General features: G+C 41.4%; 1 protein-coding gene across 6 annotated transcripts in view; it reads right to left on the reverse strand.

The window, feature by feature from the left end:
- Positions 1-6,166: 6,166 nt before the first annotated feature.
- The window catches only part of CDK14 (cyclin dependent kinase 14), a 321,807-nt gene continuing 308,544 nt past the window's right edge, over positions 6,167-19,429 (reverse strand). For all 6 annotated transcript variants that reach the window (XM_074864790.1, XM_074864767.1, XM_074864787.1 and 3 more), the window contains one exon: positions 6,167-10,404. The gene's annotated coding sequence lies outside the window, so the exon portion shown is untranslated. The remainder of the gene's footprint in view (positions 10,405-19,429) is intronic.

Raw genomic sequence — 19,429 nt, forward strand, 5'->3', positions numbered from 1 at the left:
AGTCATTCAGATGAAAAACTGTCACAGAGCTGAAAAACCTGAGCTCCTGGCAACACACAGGTGAAGGAAGTTAATTGAAAGAAAGTCTTTCTCTCCTGATAAATCAGTGTTTTCAAAGCTGCTGAATAACCTTGCTTTGTTGGAAAAAGCTTCCAACCAGCTCTAATTAAACAGTCCCAAATTAAGTTAAGAAAAGCAATTTAATTGAAAGAAGGTACAGGGAGGTCTGGGAAATTAGGGAAAGTGCTGAGGGACACCTCAAAGGAAAAAAGCCTGTGTGTTGCTACAGCACCAATTTCTCTGTTGGGACAATGTAGTACTGGGAGGCATGTCAGAAAAATAACCAGTGTGGATTTCTTCATTCTTTCCCTGCATCGCATCCTGCAGCTAGGAGCATTGCAGGCGGATCCTTCATCTGTTAATCACTTGTTTAGGTCTCCACTACCAGAGAACAAAGGAGATTGTATGCGGGGAAAATAAACCAGGTAGAGGCTGAGGATCACATGAGAAGAGAGATTAAACAGCACCTTTTCTTTCTCTCTTTGTAGTAAATGTCCAAGTTAAAAAAAGAAAAAATCCACCTAAGGCCATTTCTCTAACTCAGGCTCCAGAGATATCTTTAAAAGAACTTGGTTGCAATTTTTTTCTCCTCTGTATGGAAGAAATTAATAAAAGATCAGGGTCTGGGGCAAGTGTGAGTTTGATACTGTGTTTTACAGATGGCATGAAGTCCAATTCCATCTTCAGGTATTCACACACCAGCACAAACCCCTGTTACTGCACTGGCTGCTGCATGGAAGTATCAGAGGGCTGATTAGGAATCTAAGGTAATACAGTAAACAGGGCTGAAGGCATTGCACATGAACCGCTGGGTTGTAGCAAAGTGCCTTCAAACCTGTTGAGTTGGTGGAAACCCTGGCAGGTGACAGTGTTTGGATGGATGTGGAAAAAGGAGGAGTTGGGGGTCCCCCGTAGCCATCAGCAGAACAGCGGGATGCTGGCTTGCAGCTGCCAGTGTTGACGGCCAGGCTGTAGTCGCAGTTTGGGATGCCTCAAAGACGCGCTCTGGGGAAGAGGACGCTGTGAGAGGGGCGAGGGGCCTGGCTTGTCCCAGCAGCTGACACCCAGCACCCACTCTGCCCGACAATGCCACGCCATCCAATGCCAGTCTGGAGCCATGGCTGAGGGAAAGAGAACCCCCATTCACTGCGGCATTTTGTAAACTGTTCAAAAAAATTCAAGTGAAAGTCTTGAACCTTCCAAAACCCCCGAATTTCACAGCAACACAGTCTCTCCACCGTGCCAAGCCCAGCAGCAGGCCACACCCTGACTAACTCTGGATTTAAACATCCTCCTCCTGCTCCGCACCGGATACTCCGGTGTTATTTTTCCCTCACGTTGGCGCCACAGCTCCCCCTTTCACAGGCCCGGCCCCGGCCCTTTCCCGCCCCCTGGCGCCATGGCACACTGGTGGGGCCTTGCTGTTACCCCACAGCAGGGCTTCCATTTTCTGTGGGACAGCCCTGGAACGGCTCTTCAATTTAAGGTCCCTTCTTCCCCCGCAGCCCTCCTTCACGTGCTGTGTGAACCATCGTGTCTGCGGCCCCTCCACGGCGACGCGGCACCCGCGCCTCTGGGCCTGCGCCAGTGGAGCTGCTGAGAAATGCGTGTTTGTGCAAATCGGGGCATCTGAAGTGGTGTTCAGCAAGGCCAGCAAACGTAAATGTGCTCCTTGTTCGTTCCTGGCACATTCTCCTACCAGACAGATTCCTGCAGTCAAAATATTTTGGTGCGAAGCGAGCTCAGAAGCCTGAGTCGCAGGTGTGGGAATTCACCAGGCTCAGTGGTTTGAAGGGCACTGCCAGTTTCTCACCATAAAGATACCATATACCTGCCACAGTCCTGTCAGGCACAGGGGATGAGAGAATACTGAGTGAGCCACCGATGTTTTGATTTATGCACAGTGACTGACACAGCACTGATAAGGAGCAGCAGAGAGTCCTGCTGGCATGGGGCAAAGCCTCTTCAGTTCCAGTTTGACATCGGGCCCCCAGTAAGAGCTGATGCCATTTCCAGGCTCTGGCTCCTTTCTTTCCCTGGTTAAGGTGGAGTTTCCTGCAGCCCACCTGGCACTGCTGCTGAACTGGGGTTTGTCACAAGCCTCCTCTCTCAAAAACGGGGTATTGTTTACTTCGGCAGCACTGGCATAGGAAACCCCGCTGGCTAGCACTGCAGAAACACACTGGGGTGTTCAAAGTTCCGTGTTATTACAGGCGGTGAGTATATGGCACACTTCCTCATATTTAGGGACTTGTAAGGTCTCATCCAAAACCCTCTGAGGCTCTCCCCTTTCCTTTGATCAATCGGTTGTCCTAAATATAAATTACAATTGCTTGGGGAAAGGGTTTAGGAAGATATCCAAATGTCCCTTTCACATGTGGGGGTTATAGAAGGACCCAGCTAGCTGTAGGATGAACATTCAGGAGATTTCTAAAACAAGGGAACTTGCCCATGACCGTTTCCTAACCACTGCCATGTTCATGGCTTTGCCCTCCGACCACACACATATCTCTGTCTTGTGCCCTCTCTCCTGCTTCCTCCACCTCCAGTCCTGCTGCACCAACAGATGTTGTGTTTGAGCAGAGCTCAGAAGAGTGGCTGGAGCTATGGAGCAGCAAAACCTTGTACTGCCAAACAGAGCTCACTTGCTGCTGTCTCTGGACTGGCAGAAGAGCAGGGTACCTCTGACCACTAATGGAGCTGCTCCCAAAATTACAGGTTCCTGCTATTCCAGATTAGTCACTCTGCATGCATGAGTGCAAGCTTAACAGCCGGCAGTGAAAACATGAATGTTGCCCAGATGCAAGCAGGCATTTCTGGAGAGGACCTAGTGGATGTGGGAGACCAGAAATGGAGCTCTTCTGTGATTCATGTCCCTACCAAAGAAGCAGTTGTGTTCCAAAATACCCTGTGCTGGGCTGCTTTCTGAGTGCTCAGCAGATAGACGAGCACTTGCAGCAGCCAGCAATGTACATAAAAAGGGCATGTTAGGGCTATAGTGGTTTGCATTTATTACATGTAATGGGCCAGAACAGCATGCTGGGAGAGAAGTATCTATAAAATGTTAACCACCTATATGAAAGGGGCTATTTCTGTAGAGAACTGCCTCCCAAGCAGAAAATCACTTCTGCTTTGCTCTCTGTATTGTGTGTTGTGAAAAAAAAATGGGATTGTAGAAGAACACCTGAGATAGTCTCTGAAGAGTTTGACAGTTGTATCTCTGTCTCTTGATGCAGCCAAGTGGCAGGTCATGTTTACAGTATTTCCCAGAGGAGCCGACATGATGGTACATGCAATTTCTCCTGCTCCACACTGACATGATACCGGGCATTTGGTCAACGAACAACTCTTCACGGTCCTCTTAGACCACAACACTTTGTCATGTAATGTATCAGTATGTTTCCATCTGTCTATACAGTGAAACATGTCTTGTTTGAACACAGAAGTTACACTTCTTTGTTGTGATAAACTATTCTAAAGAAGTATCTCAAGTGCTCAGTCTTCACCAAACACCAAGTAAAAGACTCTCTTCGGTGCTTGTGCCCATGCAAAGCTTTGAAAATAGAGAACTGAATCTGTGCCTTGGTTTTTGGGGTGGGTTGTTTTTTTCTTCCCTTCTACAAAATACGGATCTTTACATCTATACGGTATATCCCAGGGCTGTGTGTACAGCTCATTTCATTAATGCATGAGTATCTCCGAGCTCTTCAGGTGGAAGCTGGGGGCAAACTATTATAATTAGCTGGATTGTAAGATGAACACCTACCTTTTTGAAACCTATGCTGCAGTCCTAATTCCAGTTGAAAGGTGAGGTTGAAATGTTTCTATGATATCATAAATGTCCTTAGGCTTCAAGACTTTACTAGGGTATATAACACTGCAGTATCTTCTTGTATAGCACTTAAAGCTGTTAACATCTTTTATGTGAATCACCATATCGGTCCTTGGAAAATTAATGTTAAAATTTTGTTTGATTTTAGTTTAGCAGTTCTTTCAAGGTAGTACAGCCCCAACAATCACTAGTGGGCCCTTTGGGAAACAGGAGAAAAGAAAAAAAAGAAAGAACATTTTTGGAATCACTTTCTTTCACCCAACTCAGTATCAGCCGGCACAGGCAATAACGAAGGGGCTGCAGGACTGCTCTCAGCTATTATTGTGCCTGGCTCGCTCTCAGCATGACTCACTGCAGACAATATGTAACACCACTCGCAAGGGGAATGAACAGTAAATACTTGGCCCTGGATTTTTTTTTTTTAATCTCTTCAGGTTTTTTTCTCTGATTTGTATCCCTTTATCCTCGCCCATGTGCTGTATAAGCTTCTCAAATCTAATGTCCATAACACCACCCCCCACTGGTAGCAGCAAGCCCTTCCGCTGCTGTAGGGTTTACTTTGCAGAGGTTTACAAGGAGAGGCATTATTGAGAAACTGTGTGTGTTGTTAACCTAGTGGCACAAGGTTGCTCCAGCACCTTCCCTCTGGTTTTTCTTTTCTCGGGGGAGGGGTGGCTGCTATTCTAGTTAAGTGCATCTCTTGCTTTTCTGTAGCAGCCAGGCTAGTTTAGGAAGAAAACCTTGGGGCTAAACAAGCTAGGAGTGCAGCCAAGGGGGTCAGGAGACGGCTTTAAGGATTATACTACATAATTAAAAGCTCACTCTGAATATGCTTCCTGGTACCCAGTGCTCAAACATACAAACCTTTTTAGGTAATCATTCTTGGTCCTCATTTGTATCTGAGAGATTTGTAGGTTAAAGTTGCCACACAGGTAGTGAGTCAGGAATAGCAAACAAATCAGATACTCAGCTGAAAACACAAATTATTCATCTAGATTATGAAAAGGCAACACCTTCCTAAATTTGCTCTAGCCAGTGAGAATCGGGGTGAAATAGAAATAGATGAACATGCATGTGTTTTCTTAGTTTGTTTTTGTGCAATGCCCTCTGGGTGCAGCTGATGTCATTTTGTGGCAACTTTCTAGACTTAAAAGTGGGGATTATTCTCCTGAAGAGTTTTGCCATCAGAACTGGGCCAGAACGTTATTCTACCAGATAAAAACTGGGACACTAAAGACCCACAATCAAGCCTATACCATGCTAGCTCAAAGGAAGACCATTTGATCTTCAATTACTCCTAATCAGCTGGAGCCAAGGCTAGAATTTAGGTCCTCCATTATCCATCTTCTAAGCTAGTGGCTTCCCCATCAGCCTAGACAGTACAAGCATTTGCTCTCCAGCCATCCCCCATCCCAGTCCAAAGTGATGTTAAAGACAACAGACTCCTGTAGACCTCTGCATTTGCTAAAACAGCATATTCTGACATTTCAGTCAAATATTCTAACCAAGTCTGCGCAAGCTGCATTGATTTAACTTTCATTGTCTAAAAATAGGTCCTAGCAAGGTGTTGGTACCAAAAAAGCTAAAAGGAATGGAAAGGAGAAAATACTGAAGGCACATACTGGTTATATTCAGTGTGAGTGAACACTTGCCTACCTAATGCACAAATCAGGTTAAGAATCCAGGCAGCACATATGCACAGATTGAGATAAATAACCAAGTATGAACAGGTGTAAATCACACTCCCATATCAAAGTTGTGAAAAATGCATATCATATGTTCTGCCTGATTTTCCACCAGAATTATCAAGTTTTTATTTCAAGAGAAGTTGCAATAAGCCAGAGTCTATTCTCCATACAATGACATTTAAATCAGACCTGTTTTTTCTTTTTTTTTTTTTTAGCCAGAAAACTGGCCCTTCTACTATTTCAATTAAATCCTAGTGTACTGTAAATAGGCCCCTTGTCACACATATAACAAAATGGAAAGAGACACCAAATAATTAACTTACTGTTACAGACAGAAATGCGAAGAACCTTGCCCTGTGTAGTCAGCACTACCTTGTAGTTTTGATTAAGCTCATGTGTTTGACTGAATTGGTGTCTAATCTTTTCAACTAATTACTGTCTAGTGCCTGCCTGCTTCTAAGTACTTTTCATTCCTTAAAAATCTGTTGTTTACAACCATTTCCTTGTTCATTTTTTTGAAAACAAAAAGTAAAAGAAAGGCTTTATTCCCTTGGTTAGGTATAGATCACATATATGAAGGAGAAGAGAGATTCTGCTACACTTTATTCAATATGATGTTACAAGAAAACAACAGTTACAGCTGACAAACCATTACATCTTTCATAATACAGACAAATTACAAGGTGTAACAAATAATGCGACATTTATTTTACTGTACTGCTTACTATGCTGTTCTTCTGAAGTATATATATATATATTTAATTACATTAACATTGTTTTCATGTACCAGCCCTCCCCTTTTTATTTGTTAAAAAAAGAACACCTCTTAGTGCACCATACAAAAATCCACGTGGAAGCTGGCAAGCAGGGATTTTGTATGCAGCACCATTGAAATGCATTTTGGGGGATGGGAATTATTAGTGCATCCTTTACTTTTAGATTTTTTGCTTATGTGAAAAATGCAAGGCAGTAACATACAGTCACTCCACCTAAATGCTGGTAGGGGAGAGTATTGTTATGCTCAGTAATGCAACGTAATTCTGTTTATATGGGGTGTCTGCATTTTGCTCCCCAGTCTGTATAGCCTAAACGGTGTATATAACAAAGATTATAAACCCAATAATATTCACAGATGAGTACTTTGTATATGAGCATACCAGAGCATTGACTACATGTTCGGTTGCGTGCACTGACACACAGCACACAGGGGTGTACGTCACCCACCGGCCCACATGGAATTTATTATCGTACCTTCCTTCCCCAGGAGTCTCAAGTGCAGAACTCCTGTGCACCAAAGAGAAAGCGAAAACCCCTGTGCCTCTGTCTACTGCAGATTGAATTTTCAGTGTTGCATGTACTGACGACTTATCCTAAACCATGGTTCTGATTAAAAACAATAGTGAGAATTAAAGGGACCCAACCGATCCGGGACACTATACAGTAAAGTAATGTCGGTGCTATTGGAGTGTCCTGACTGGTACGGTGCCTGCTGGGTGTGGATTAGAGCTGATTAGAGCAGGAGAGAGGACTAAGCCATCTCCAGCTGGTTGACTTGTAAAGTCAGGTTCTGTGAACTTGAACTTGTAAGGAATCTCTGTATCGTGCAGACCATCTCTATCACCATCTTCCCTTCCCTGTTCACTTAATATTAGATCTCTCACATAGTTAGAACATGCCCTCCCACTTTTATCTGCCTACTACACCTGCTGCCCTGTGGCTGCTCTCCCCTCTCGCAGCAAAGCCACATCCTCTCACTATCATCAGGAAGGATCTACTGGGGCTCAGCCAAGTGGTAGGAAAATGAAAGTTATGCTGCTGCTGGCTATTGACTCCGAGCGAGTCCCACAGTTTATCAAGAACTGTGCCCCAGAGACTACAGGTCACTTAAGCCAACTTTTGACTGTTGATGGCATGAAACACCACATTCCTGGCACCTGCAGCACATCTGGAAGGCCAGGCTGCTTCTTCTTGTCCCTTTGAAGATTCTGCGGGAAACTGATTGGGGAAGACTCAGAGAAAAAGAGGGTAACACTACTGATCTTTGCTGAAGCTATCTCAAGAGCACTGATGGGGTTTAAACAGTCCATTCTGCAACACTGAGAAGAGCTGTGGTGAAAACTCCACTTCTGCAAGATGCTAGAGAGGTGGGCTAGCTGTCAGGGGGTCCTAACTGATGGGTGTCAGTCAGGCTAACCATGCAGGTAAGGGCTCTGCTGGAAGGAGGAAGAGGGAAATAAGGCTGTACCGTCAGTTCCCTGGATAAAGGAGCTTCTACTTTCTCAAAAAAACTTGACATTTCCCAGCAGATTTGATGTTCCAGAAGAACAATTTGCAGTGCTCACGTGAACAGCACCAGCTTGCTGAGCCCGGCTCCCCTCCGCGCAGGGAGAACATCCCCAGGGCCCAGAGCCTCCGCAGGGGAGCAGCAGTAGGGGCGCCTGGGAAGTAAGTGCACAAGTAAGAGATCCTGGTCACTCCTTAATTGACCAGTAGCTGAGATAACCTCACTGCTGCTGAAAATCAAGTTACTATTTAGAAACCTAGGCATTTATGCACTTTCCTTTTGGCAACTGAGTCTGAAGATTTTTGGACCAACTTTATTTCAGTGGTTGCTTAAAAGTGGGAATGGGACAGAGAAGATAATCTCACGCGCACGTGTGTGTACACACACATACACACACACACACACACATACATACCTTAAGCAAACACTGTACATGAGTCACTATGGATAGTAATGTGCTAGGCTTGTGGGAACAGTTGGGGAATTACTCTATATTAAACCTTCAGATGTTTAGTTAAGCAGTGTAATTGCTTGCCTCCCAATTTAAGCTGCCAAGTAGAAGCATCTATGAAACTACCCTTATATTCCTAATTGAAATCTTTGTTACATTTTCAAAAATTCTTCAGATTTTTGCAGCAATTTTTTTTTTCTAAAAATAGCTAATTTTAATCATCAAACTGCACACGATTTAAGTAGCAAAGATAATGTATAAAAGACTTTTCTTTTACAAAAAAAAGAAACATGAAACCCAAACAAACCACGTCTAAGGCAGTTTCAGTGTGTGATAATTCAAAAGTTCAGTGGTCACTTTTTCCCCCTCATAAACATGGGGGAAAAACTGTAGTAAGTTCTAAATAGGATTGTGACTGAAAGTGGCTTTCAGATGGCTTTTACCAGATCCTGAAACAGAGATGTCATTGGGGAAAATTGTCTTTTAATGGCTGTGCAAATATTGAGAATATTTCCACGGTTCAGGTCTTTGAAAGTGTAGACTCAGATCCTAGTTCATTAAGAGGCCTTTCGTAGCTACTTGCGCATTCAAGGATTTGCCTTATTGGGTGTTTTTTTCTTATTAAACACTGCTGGAGTTTAATAAGATGGCAGTAGCACAAATCCTTTTCCCCTCCTTTTAAACACTGAAAGCTAACCAAAGTGTTACTACACTTCTTAAAAATGTGATTCAATGCATCCAGCAAGCAAAGGATGTCAAATTTATGTGTAGAATAATATTGCCTAGCAAGCATTTCTGTCTGAGCGGGACTATAACTCAACAGTGGTTTTTGCACCATACCCTGCCCTCTCTGAATGCAAAGCATTGTATATGGTCAGGGCAGTTTTATCACACCCCTGAACACAATGTTCTCCCCAACCAAAATGTAGCAGGGGCTTCCTTTTCTAAAATCACACAACTTAGTTTCTGGCAAACTTTGCATTTGAGTGATTCATTCAGAAAAGCTATCTAAAGACATGGTATCTGGTAGTGCCTTTCAATCAGCTCAGAATACCTATGGAAAATAACTCGAAAGGTGCTTTGGTGTGGAACAGCAAACAGTCTGGGATAAGGAAAATTCTCCACTTTGCTTTGTATGTGGCAAAGTAATACAGCTAGATTTAACGGCTCATTCAACAAAAGTTTTTCTGTACCTTAGTATCTGCCTTGAATTAAACAGAACAGTTTCATCATCTGTTTTCAAGAAAACATTCCAAAAGGTAAAATAGTGTGAGGAAGAACATAGAGATGTTAGCCAAGACCCATAAAAGAAAGAAATATTCTTGAAGGGAATAAAAACATAAAGAATTCATTGTTTATCTGTCAGCTGTGTACATCTCATCATTTTTGCTTTGTCTTTCTCACAGGCCTATTTTGAAAACTGGCATGCTACATAGCCTAAGTGGAGTAACCAAATTCAGAGTACTGAAGTAAACATGCAATTATTGCCATGTTTTTAAAATGGATATGAATGGTCTGAGGAGATAATGAAAAAAGAAATAACCCAACAACACTTCAGGAATAGTGGCAAGGTGCTGTAATTGTCAGCTGATCAGACAAGTTGGGCTTGCTCTGGCAGAAATAGTCTTCCCATTGGTTGCAAAATATGCACAACTCTCAAAGAAAACACACAGTCCTTTATGCCACCATTGGCTTTTTTTCATACAGTTGTTACTGAAGAAGTGTGAACACCAAATGTGTTGTCTTAACATATTTAAGACATTGCTGGTGAAAGCATAAAAATCCTTACAAAGATGCAGCGCTGCAGTGGAAAATCAAACAAAATCAAACACAAAAGACTGAAAGAGTACATGCCATGTATCAGTAAGCAAAAGCTTAATCTTCACATAGTTCTCTGAAATCACAAGGTATCCAAATGCGTGCAAGGTTTTAAATAAATTGCAGGGAAAAAACAGGGTCTTGCCAGCTTCAATTTTCTTTTGAATGAAATCCACCATAGAGAAAGAAAGGAAACAGGCCATGGTTCCTTCCTGGTGTCGGCCTCCTCATTAGGTTTTTGCTTCCCTCCTCCAAACTGGTAAATTTAATCCTGTAAGGAAACAATATAAATTATAATAAGCCTCATGAATTGCATTTTTTAATGATTTTTTACTTGGTAAAACATAGGTTAGTCCAAAGCTGGTTATTAAATCACCAGCTCAGAGCAAAGGACAGACTTCCAAAGCACTTTTAGAGCTGGTATCTCAAGAAAATGAACTTAAAACACCAATGTTTTCAGGGTGGTTGCCTAAGTGAGATATATTAATCCATATTCATGTATCTCTGCCTCAAGTGCTAATCTTCAGAGGTGCCATCAGCACTCACATTCTCCATGGAAATTATAGGCAGCCATAAATAGACAGTTGGCTCTTCTAAAGGTGGTCACACCCCATGAACGCAAAGGAAGGTTGCTAAATGCTGGCACAGCTTCAGGCGTTTACAAGCTCTTTTTGCCCCCTTTCTTGTGGAGTCCCCAGTGATCACCTTCACAGCAATGCTTGCAACTAGTTTATGGAAAGGTCTCCTCAGGTTTGCTTTCCAAGAGTTATTTGAGGTACCCTGGGGCACATCACAGACATTTCAGCAAACGCAACCAGGTTACAGAGATCCTTGGTGTACTGTGTTTAAACATATTCACCCTTATTTCAGTGTTTTTCTATTAACAGACAGATAACTAAAACCTCTCCTTTCATATACCTAAAATAATCATTGTCTTTCACTCTGCTTCACTTATGTTGTCTTTCACTCTGCTGCTGATTCCTGTTTGTATAGGCTCAAAGCAGTGATTGGTCTTGTGAGAAGGTACCATGATGTTTTTGAGACTTACACAAAACAGGAGACAGGCCGAGAATGTAGGAAACATTACTTTAAAAGAAAGCATCCAACAATTGCAAGAAGAGCCAGGTGAAGGCTAAATGAAGGCTAGATGGACTGGAGCCATTGGAAGGATTTTATAATTAATATATTTAACTCTTAATAAATGTCCAAGTAGAAATCTATGCCAAGTAATAAAGTGAGACTTTCTGAGAAATTCTGTAGTTTTCTAAAGTTCAAAATGTATTTGTTTTACAAGGTTTGTCAAAACCAAGGATTCTAACTACAGACCTGCTACATTTTTAAAATGTAGGTGCAGGAAGGCAGTCAGATATGGAGGAGCTTTAGCACTTAAGAAAAAGAATACTGAAATATTCATTGAGCATGGAACTGGTTTGTATTAGCATGTCCTAAAACTATTTAAATCAATCTGGATGCAGGTGCCAGTGAATCTAGTCTAGCCCTCATTTCAAAAGCAGGAGAAAAACAAGGCATCAGTTTTGAACTGCAGTTTCAAGCATAACATTTTAATTGTGGCTTTCATCAAAACAGCCTAATCTCTACGCAACATCTAACTTTCATAATTTCCAGGGTTTCTGTCGTGGTTCTTGAGAGCTCTTCTTCTGCCCTTTAAGTGCCGAAATACCTGAACTGGATTAACAAAAGCCTGTTCTTAATGATGCAGCATCTTGGTCCCTCTTGGAGCTTGGTCTACCATCCCTTGAGTCCTGCTCCGGTTGTTTCCTAAACACTTCTGGAGTTTGTGTGGAATGTCTATTCCACATGAAAGTCCTGCTTTCCCCGGGGTCTAGGAGCTTTGCTGAAGTGCCAATAAATCTTGTTTCAAGGAATACATTAGAGCTGATCCATTCAGTTTACCCTTCATAAGCTTAAAAAGAAAAGCAGTGTTTGGAACATGCAGAGATTCACAACTACTCAGTGGTGAAACGCTGTTGACAATATTCCCCAAATCCCACGTTTCCCTTTCTTCAAAAGCACTTTTTAGGGATGACCTTTTCGGAGCCCCTCCTTACAAAGAATCAACTAAACTCCCAAAGCTCCTTCCAACATTGAGCTTGCATTTGCCCCCGCCGCCATGCACACTACAGCTGTGGAAGGTGGGCTTGTGGTTTGGAAGCCAGATCTGCCCAGACCCAGAACACCTGGCCTGATTTCAGGCTAAACTCAAATTGCTGGAGTTCCAGAGACTGGCACAAGCAGCAGGGACATCTAGGACAGGTAACAAAATGATCTGGACAGAAAAGCCTCCGGATGGAGGCTTTTCCAGGAGTTACCAAATTGCTCAGATCTGAGAAACTGCAATTACATTAATTACACAGAACTTTTCCTTTCTATCAGTGGACCTCAGGGCAATTTCTAAAGGAGGTAAGCATCACACTTCTCCCAGGGTTGTGCTACAATTTCCCAGTGACATTTCCCACATTTTCTGGCTTCAAGTTTGGCTCTGTAGGCAAAGCTGATGACACGTTCTCCATGGCAGGGCCTGAGCGTGTGAAATGGGGAATACCTTCAACAGAGGCTTAGAACTTCCAGAATGAAGCCCTAGAACACTGAAAGCTTCCTTAGAAATAAACAGACAGCTGCTACCATTTAACACAGGGTAGAAAAGCCTTTGCATACTGGCAACCACTGCCAGTACCAATACAGACCAAGGGCAGAACACAGGGTAGCAGAGGTTACATAAATGTGCATGGGAGACTGCAAAGTTTTTTGCTGAACCCCGTTTGTTTTCCTGTTCTGGCTCAGTATAAGACAGCTGACAGATTTATGATCAGAACTCCACCAGCTCCAGCTTTGCTGGGTCCTGCTATGCCAGTGCTGCAACTGGGGTAACTGATTTCCTGTGAAGCCAAGAGCCTGTGTAGTGGTATGGTGGGCACTGCCACCTCCACCCTTATGCATAGGCTCAAGATTTAGACTAGATCAAACAGTAGACTCACTGGAAAAGAAGATGATTTGATGCCACATTTCCCCAGTGGTTCTGGCTGGGGAAAGCTAGAAGACATAGTGCAACTGGAACTGGGGAACAGCTGGTGGTGACAGTTTCTCTGAAGACATATTGAAATGCACTGCCTGCCCGGTTTGGGAAGTGGGCCTGCATGACAGACCCGCTGCTTGCACCCGCACAGCCAGATTGTTCTGAGGCTGAACCCTCATTTTTGGCTGCCGAGACAATTCCACTGTGTGTAAAATCCTTATGTGATCTTTGACACAGCAAACAAGCCTGGTGGTTAGGAATATATACTCTGGGAATATATAACATTTTCATCTGAATCCCAAATTCACTGAATGTTTATCGTTGATTCACAGTGGAGTCAACAGGTGAAATCCCTTCCCTTGAGAGTGCCCTCGTGGAGTGCCAGCCTTCTCCTGGGCAGTGGGAAACAGAGGTCTACCTCTCCTGAAGCAGAGGAAGAAACTGAACACTGATATGCTACTTCTCAGAGGAGTGCTGTAATGGCTGTGCTGTGGGACAGGAGACCTCCTTTGCTTTTGTTTTGTTTAAGGTGAGACTCACATCAAATAGACACCTCCCTAAACTGGCGGAAGAGGAGGGCGTCTCTGCAGAAAATCCACAATAAACCAAACACGAAATTTTAGATTGGTGTGAACTAATCTTTTTATTAAAAACTCACTGTTTCTTCAGTGGGCTCTTGAACTGAAACATCAGTTGTTCACACACTCAAAACCTGAGGCAGGGCCCTCCACACAGGGCTGCCGTTCAGTTCCCAGATGGCTTAGTATTCCACGTTTGCATTTTTTAAGATATATTTCAGAAATATCCTTGCTTAGAATTTAATACATTTTCCTGATCATACAAATCAAAGTTTTGCCTGGTGACTTGGCAGATTGTGTTTATGGCCTCTGGTCACAGCTTTGCTTATAAAAGCGTAAGTTGTTAAATGGAATATTTACAACTTGTGATTTCCCAAGAGCAAAATAGGGTTCTTTCAGATCTGCTTTAAAAAAAAAAAACAACACCAAAAAACAACAAAACCTGAAATGTAACAGACTGCCTTAAAAATGAAGTTGTAATTTTTTACCACAGGTCCAGGTACTTTTGGTTTTCATGACATCTCTACTAAACCTAATAGAAGATTACAAGCAAGTTAATGATGTGCTTGAAATATCAAGTGACCTAAATCAAGTAACTCAATTGTATGTTTGTTATCTAGAGAAATCATCTGCTGCATACATCCTGTTTGTTCCAGATCTCAAATGGGATAAAATAAGGTGTTAACCCACCTTAAAAATGGCAGACGCCAACTTCAGAATGCAGTAGCTGCTGATGTAACAGTGGTTCTAGGAAGGGATACTAAAGCTTGTAATTTAAACATTAATCATGCTCTCAAGACATGAGGCAGAGGAGGGTGACTAAATCCCAGATATTTTTCTCAGTAAATATTTTACTTAGTAAAAGAATGTCCTTTCCTGTAAAATGCAAATCACCAACTCAATACATGCTCCTTTTGGCAGCATCAGAATCCTTCTCTAGGTGCTTTTAATTTTTGTGTAAATTATCACATAGGGTGGAGCAGTGCTCCCGCAGAGTCCTTAGCATGCAAAGCACACTCAGAGTGCAGGTCTATTTATGTGGCAGCTGATTTAGCATTATTATAAGAGTATTCATTCTACAACGCCAGATTTAAAATAAAAATGTGCGCTGACAACTGGAGATACCGTATTCTCTATGAGCTGAAATATGGGGGTATTTAAGATCATCAACAATATATTCTTTCTGCTTCTCCCTCCAGCACACTTCCACACGCCACAGATACTGTTCATCCTCTCTAAAAAAAGTATACTATTAACAGGTGATTTTTGCCCACACCTTTTATTCATATCTTTGTTACAGAAGTCATTTTAAAAAGCCAACCAAACATTATCAATACTATTTGCACTCAGATAATATCTACATGCAACTCGTTGCTATAAATATTAATTAATTGGATCACCAATACCCATAATGCAACTTTATTTTGACCTACATGCCCTATGAACTAGATATTTTTTGGATTCAATTTTCTTAAAACCAACTGTCAGCATCATGTGATGGAAGAGATGAAAAATGAAAACGAGCGTTCCCGCTGTGCAGGTGAGTGACCTGTGGGAGACAGCTCTGCCTGCTAGGATTTTTACAGGTACCATCAGACACAGACCAATTGATTAGATCATCTTATACCCGCCACCAACTAGGCTCAAGAGACTAATTAGAGGGAGTACTGCCTGCGCAGGCACCCCATTGACACCTAATTTGCTCAGCCAAAGCCTTTGGGGAGAATGTATTATCTCTGCAGCTGCACTTCATGCATTTCTGATTTGAGGCATAAGCAAGGAGTACTTCTTCACTCTTTTGAGCCAACTGAGCATATAAGCCCTTAAGTGCTAAATACGAGCAGACAAATTAAATCTGGCCAGCCTCCCATAAATTCTTTTCCCCCTTCAAATATATATATACACATATAATAATGCATACACGTCTTATTTTGTATCTATGTCTATATGTGCACAAATGCAAGCATACAAATAATACGTATGTATGAGCCTGTGTGTGGAAAGCATGGGTACCTAAAGACATTTCTATAAACATGTGGTTTAAAATATGCAATTTTCACAGTGTATACAGTGCTTTCTTTTGCAGGGAAGTTTTACTTCTGTGAGATTTAAAACAAATGCAGTTGTTCTAATATATGAAAAATAATTGATCTGCAGTATTGTTAGCTCAGGCTCTGAATTACCCCATGGACAAGGCTCAGTAGACTACTGTCTATAAAGTTGCTCTGCGTATCTTCAGAGGTGTTAGTTCAAAGATTATTTCAGTATACAGCCTAGCTTTGTTGAAAGCTTTTCTTCGATGGACTGTACCTTGTTTGTCGTTTCCTGAGGAATAGTGTTCACTAAGGCTAAATATAAGATTACTAAAATTGCTTTCTGCTGGGCTTTAGTTTTATCTAGTTATCCATGCCCCAAAATACACAGGAGAGGCAAGACTTAAGGCTGTCATTAAAAATTTATTTGGAAAAAAAAAAATTGACACTAGAAAAACTATGATTTTCTTACAAACCAAGAAGCGTTTGAAGAAAATATTTTCTGCTATAGGCTGGTATGTGATTCCTGAACTCAAATACCTTGTAACACACCGGAAAATGGTGGATTTGCATCACTTCTAAAATAGCACTGAAACAAAATATCTTCTTCTCCATGATGTGTCTACAAAGCAACTTTCAGGAATTGAATGAAGCTGAATTATTACAGTTTAATTTCAGCTTGTGTCAAAGCCCATGTTGACATGGTCAGTTTATAGTGTCAATTTAGGATCCTGCACCATGATAACTAAAGAAATAAAGAAGCCTTAGCAAAATATGTGCAAGTTACCTGTGTGGCCACAACATCAGGTGTAACCTCCTTTGCCAAGTACACTATGAATATGACTTCCAATCTTTTTCCTAGGATGGGGCATAACTTAATAAAGAGAGAACATCCTCACCTTCCTCTTGTCACATGAGCCACATCTTTTCCAATTCACTTTACATTTCTTTAGCAATATTTAATCTCATTTAATGTTTCAATAACACTTCTGGATTATCTTGGCAACGGTTGGCTGTTATTCTTTCACAGACGCAGCACGGTACAGGATACTTACTCATTATAATAATAACTACTATCAGTCATTAAAAGTAAACCACATTTGACAAATAAGTAACAAAGGATTTACCGATTAATTTTTTCCTGCTCTTTTGCCCTGTGTCTTGGTTACTGCATTGGTATTCTTATGCACACTGGATTTCCTAGCCTCTATCTTCAGTGATGAAAATTGCTGTATATTCTTCTCCATATTCTAATGTATGAATCATAATACAGATTGCATATGGACACATTTCTGTTTTAAGAATTCCTCTTCCCACAAGGAATTTTTCACAGATGGACTTTGCCTCTGAACAGAGCACTGCAACTCCAAATAGACGGATCTGCATATGGGAGGTGACTGCAGTTTCAGGGTGGGTGTGAGGGGATGACCCTAAAAGAAGTGAGCGCTAGACAAAGACTGTACACTAGTCAGAAAATCAAAAGTTAGAATAGTAACACAATTATAGACTGAATGATTTTATGAGTATATGTACATTAAATAAGTGACATAACCTTTTAAGGTGAGAGGTCTATGGCACAGTGGATACGGGGCTGGAAAGCAGAAACCAAGATTTTGGCTTTGCTGCTGAATGTGACTGTAAGCAAGTCACTTTATCCCCCTGTAACCTCTGCTTTGTAACAGGGGCTCTGTTTTATATCCCAGCCTCTGGGTTTAGAGTGTCTCCCAAAATGAGTGCCCTGTTTTAGCTGGAGCCAGCAATAGTTCAAATTACATAAATCCAGTTAAATTTAACAAAACTGCAATATTAGAATAGCTGCAAACTTTGGAAGTTGTTGAAATCCTTACTTGGACTGTGAGTTTTCCAAATCATAGCTTTATGTACAATAAGAGTCCAAAATTAACGTCCCACATGGCCTAGAACTTTGTAAATGTGCATCCAACAGTCCAGTGTGGGAGGCTGATTCTGAAGAGCCAAGATTTATCCTTAAATTATACACCAGTTGCTAAGTAGTATAAGTGCATATCAATAATTGCAAATCAACTGTGCATACTTTGCACACAGGTCTCTTCAAAATATAATGAATTCCTTCATAGTGTGTCTTGCTAGGAAAAAAAGGGATACAAGTCCTGATCTTCACTGTAATATATTTTATTCACAATATTCACTTAGAATGATATTTGATAACATGATTGGTTTCACAGCTGATCTGTAGGTATACCTTTAACTTTTGAGTGGTTGTGGTAACTTCCAAATTAGTTTTCTCCAACTCTTTCAGCAAAAATTCTTTCCTACCCTAGCTGCCACAGCTGAAGTTTTTTCTTTGAGTTGAGAACAAAGTCCACAAAGCCTTTTACAATTACCATTTGAATAAGGCTTCACATGAAAAATGGTCAGGGCTGAATCTACTACATGTCTTCTAGTTTTTAAGAATAAAGCACAGCTCTCTGTGAGTGAGCACTGGGAAAACTAATACTTCAGACGAAGATACTACAAAAATACCAGTGTTATTGAGCTCAATATAGTTTGCAAGCAAAGCTGCAGAAACCTTATTAAAAACAAAAAAGTAAGCTGAGGGTTTTGGTACACATTAAGACCAGAAAAATATTAGTGCTACTTCTTTGCAAGAACATACTTCTCAAACCTGACAAACAGCCAAATCCTTACAACTTCTTATAGCCTCCTGTTTGTTTTTCCTTTTCCAAAGACTTCAGGATTCAGTATGTTGTTTATATTTTTAATGGCTTAAAGATTTGTCTCCTCTGAAACTGAATCCCTATAAAGGCACAAATTTTCACTCATGATTATATCAGTAGAAAAACTGAAGGATGTAACTCAAAGATTTTCTAGATTCCAATATGCAAGAAATCCAAATGAGCCCCTCTACTTTTTTTTTTTTTTTAATTAATGTGATATGTCTAAATTGCTATGCTTCTCACCCTGATAACTTGCAAAAAAGCCTGTCAAACTGACTGAACGTGAACTGGAGAAACGCTGTCTCCCTGGATCTACAATAAGAGAACCCAAACCTACAGTTTTTGCCAGTGTTTGACACAATAGGATCCTTATCTCAGCTGTAGCACCAGCTCTCTACTCAGAAACAGCTAAGTAAATGCTATGCCTGAACAAAATTTGTAGATAGCTTAATTAAAACATCTGAAAGAAAAAAAAAAAGAGCCTATCAGTTAATGGTTGCATAGAACAGAACTCAGAAAAGGAAATAGCTGTTGGAAAATGATATACAGCCATTAATGCTCTGGTTAACAGGTCTGTTACTGGTTTGAAGCCCTCTCTGGAGAAAAGGAGCACCAGGAAGAGCTGGTGAGAGATTTCCTCATTGCACTCTCTGACTAAACCAAACAGCCAAGGGACTGGACATTTAACTACAAGCAACTGGGTGCAAGTGATCTGAGCTGTGGTACCCTTCTACCATGACTCATCTTTGTGGCAGAGCCAGCCTAAGGAATTCCCACTGCTCGCAAAGCTCGCTCCTTATTCCTGCCCTGCAACTTGTGCCCCTGTCACTTTTCTTGATAAAACTGTCTGTGGGACTCCCTGCATGCTGGATCACTAAAAGTATCATAAGTGGGATTATTTTTAATGTAGATCTTCTCAGTGATCCAGTTTACATCAAATTTATAAACAGTTGCA

This window comes from Strix uralensis, chromosome 1 (assembly GCF_047716275.1).
Source record: "Strix uralensis isolate ZFMK-TIS-50842 chromosome 1, bStrUra1, whole genome shotgun sequence".
Lineage (NCBI taxonomy): Eukaryota > Metazoa > Chordata > Aves > Strigiformes > Strigidae > Strix > Strix uralensis.